Here is a 3,926-nt window from a genome sequence, read left to right on the forward strand (position 1 = left end):
GCACACACACACACAGGTGAGCACACACACACACACAGGTGTGCACACACACACAGGTGTGCGCACAGCCATAAACACGCGCACAGGTGTGCGCACACATAGCCATAAACACACCCCCACAGGTGCGCGCACACGCACACACCCCTGCGCGCTTGGTGCGGGGGCACCAGGGGGCAACCTCGGCCCAGGAAGCGCGGCCGGGCTGGGCCGAACCCGGGTGAAAGAACACGGAACGAACACACACACACAGAATAAACACACACACACGCACATACAGATGTGTACACACACATACACACGCACACAGGTGTGCACACACACACGCACACACACACATTCAGGTGCACACACGCACACACACACACACACACATATACAGGTGTGCATACACACATATACACAGACAGGTGTGCGCGCACATAGTGCACACACGGACACACACACACACATACAGGTGAGCACACACACACACACACAGTGCACACACACACATACACACACACACACATATACACAGACAGGTGTGCACGCACATAGTGCACACACACACACACAAGTGTGCACACACACACAGTGCCCCGGGGTGCTCTCACAGGCTCGGTTGTGCCCGCGGGCCCAGCGCAGCGCTGATGGCCGGGGGCTGCAGGGACACGTGTGACACGTGTGTGACACCTCAGGGAACGAGGCAGCGGGATCCCGAGCAGGGGAGGAAGCGGGGGGAAGCTCAACTCTCTCCCTAATAAATTTTACCTACTTTTCACACATTGACAATACTAGGAAGAAAGAACAAAACAAGTTTGTAAAAACCCAACCTCCACTATAAACGCTTTGGGAATCACAGAATCCCAAAATAGTTTGGGTTGGAAGGGACCTTAGAGCTCTTCTCATCCCACCCCCTGCCATGGGCAGGGACACCTCCCACTATCCCAGGCTGCTCTCAGCCCCAGTGTCCAGCCTGGCCTTGGACACTTCAGGGGTCCAGGGGCAGCCCCAGCTGCTCTGGGCACCTGTGCCAGGACCTGCCCACCCTCACAGGGAACAATTCCTTCTCAATATCCCATCCATCGCTGCCCTCTGGCACTGGGAGGCATTCCCTGTGTCCTGGCACTCCATGCCTTGTCCCAAGTCCCTCTCCAGCTCTCCTGGAACTCCCTTAGGCACTTGGGAAGGGGCTCTGAGCTTTCCCTGGAACCTTCTCCTCTGCAGGTCAGTGCACACCCACCCAAAACCAGGCTGGGTTCCCCCAAAATGCTCTGCTTCACGGCAGCTTTCAGAGCATGGTGGGTGCATCACAGGGATGCTGAGTCCCCATGGATCACCAGCTTTCACGGATCACAAGAGGAACACAAAGTCTAGAAGACGTGCCCAGGACGTGGTGTAATGCTGGACGTTCCTGCGCGTCAGGCTTTCCTAAATTATCTCCTGGGTAAACAACCTAAAACCAGCCTCTGTGCTCTGACGTACACCGGCTTGTTTCCCTGGGCATTTTGCCCTGGCAAAGAACCCGGGCTTTTGTCCCAGATTTTTATTTGAAGAATTGCATATATTTATCCAGGCTGGTCCAGCCTGACCCGGAATGCAAGGGCTCAGCCCTGCCCCTGCAGCCAGACCTTCCCCCCTTCTCCTCCCTCTCTGCAGTGACAAATCCATCGCCACCATGTTCACCCAGCATTATCTTATCAAACAGAGAGGGGGGATAATATTGATCCTTTTCTCCAATTTTAAAAAGAGGGTGAGGGGAAAAAAGAAAAAAAACCCAAGAAGGGGAAAGCGGACAAAGAGAGGCGAAATCAAACCCCTGAGCAACAAAGGAAGAAAACCAGGTGGAAGACGGGAATTGTTTTCTGAAGGCCAGCTAAGTGGAGAATTGAAACGAGGGAGGCTCTGCGAGAGGACTGGGGGATGAAAGGGAGCGAGGGTAAGAAACACAAGGGCTATATAAGTCTGAAAATGGCTAGAAAGAACAAGGGAGAGAGGAGACAAGAATGGAAACCTCTGATGTTGGCAGGAAATGTTGTGATTCTAAAGATGAAACAATTTGTGGGGGAAGAAATTGGGAAAAAATACCCCTGTGTATTTCCTAGGGTGAACCCAAGCAGCAAATGAAGCACGGCAGAGGCAGCACCGGACAGCACTGGGCAGGAACGAGGCGGTGCAGCGTCCTCTGAAGGAGAATTCGGGGTTAGGAAATTACATCCCTTCACAAGGCCGGGAGATTTCCAAGCCTGCTCCAGCTGTAGCTGCAGATGTGGCTTAAAAACCCGAGCAGGAGGCCCATCCCCTGTGGCAGGACTATTTATTCTGTGGCCATAAGATTATGGCCATGAGGTGAATAAGGAGAGACAGGGCTGGAGAGATCCTTAAAACTGCCAAGCTCATCTGAGACGAGTAATAAGGGACATACGCGGGGTCCAGGAAGAGAAACCCGACAGCTTTCCTACTTATCTAGGAAATGATTACAGAAAAGTTTATTGTGCGTATTTTCACTGTCCCCTGCATGTTGGGGGCTCTAATTCCATTGGACAGGCGCCAGTGTTTTAGGAAAAAAATGCTGGGGAGAGGGAAGGAATAGATTTACTAGAAAAAAACTGCATTCCTTCCAACCTTTCTGCAGCTTCTTAAAAACATACAAAAAGCCTCCTTCAAGCTGCTCAGTGCCATACCAATTTCCTGTGTAGACCTGGATATTAGTATATGTTTTTCTGTGTCTCCGAAGTTTCCCAAGTTACCTAATGCACGCTCAGCATGGAGCATTTTTAAATGAGTTAGTCTTTATTGAATTATGATTTCCAGCAGTCACTAATAACAAAATTCAAATTGCTCCAGCAGACGAGGATTTGAAGAATGCTGAGAAGAAACTGAGTTTTTAAGAGACTCTAGAAGAGCCACCCACTGCTTGTGTATAGTAACCGTGAGCCTCTCAACGGAATACTTCAAATAGTTAATTAGATTTGCTAAAAAAATAATAAAAAATCAGTCATTAGGCGTTCCCACTCTGGAGACACTGAATAAAGGCTGTTACTGGCACACCTACGGCTCTGGCAAAAATGAAGCTAAAAATAGGGAGGGTTTTAAATAAAGTTTCAGGTTTTCCTCACACTGTCCCTGCAGTGGGCACGATGCAATTAGCAACACATCTAAAGGAGAAAGAAGAACTTTTATTCCATTAGGACTTCTTTTTTACCTCAGGAATTTCTTCAGGCTGCTAAAGAGGCATTTTTCAAGCAAGGAATAATAGGGAGGCTCGGAGCCCATCCACAGCACGCGGGGCTGGGAACTGCAGCTCACCTGCAAACTGAATTTGCTCTATTTTGTTAACCATTTATTTTGTCTTTACTGGCTGTTCAAAGGGAAGTGTGATAATCCCACTGTTCCTCACTCGCTCAGCGGGGAGTTTAATCTAATAAAGCTATTACAGCCGAATGGATTAAAGCAACGTGAAGCATTAGTAATTTGAGGAGCAGTTAAAGAATGTTAACGCTGAGCCTCTGCGCGGATTCTTCTCCAAACACGATCCCAGAGATGAAAGCAGAGCTGATACTCAATATGTCATTTTTCAGGCACAAAATTTAATTCTCTCAGCCTCTTCATCCAGATGTTTATACTGAGGAGCAAGAGGCTGCCCATTACTGAACAACTGCTGAAACCAGAGGCTGACCAGAATGGGCAGGCTTTCAGTCAACCCACTTTTCATTAATCCTTCTGTTACAATAATATCTCTTTTATAAAGAGAGAGATACATGACCAAAGTCATCTGATACGATGTATTAGGATGAGCTGCAGTATTAAAAGCTGAGGGACTTAATAATGTTCCCTGTCTCAACTCCTTGGTGCAGCAGATGTGGAGCATCCCTTCCAGGATGGCTGAGAGCCATGGCATGGCCAGGCAGGGATGGGATGGGATGGGATGGGATGGGATGGGATGG

Source organism: Parus major, chromosome 11, assembly GCF_001522545.3.
Source record: "Parus major isolate Abel chromosome 11, Parus_major1.1, whole genome shotgun sequence".
Classification (NCBI taxonomy): domain Eukaryota; kingdom Metazoa; phylum Chordata; class Aves; order Passeriformes; family Paridae; genus Parus; species Parus major.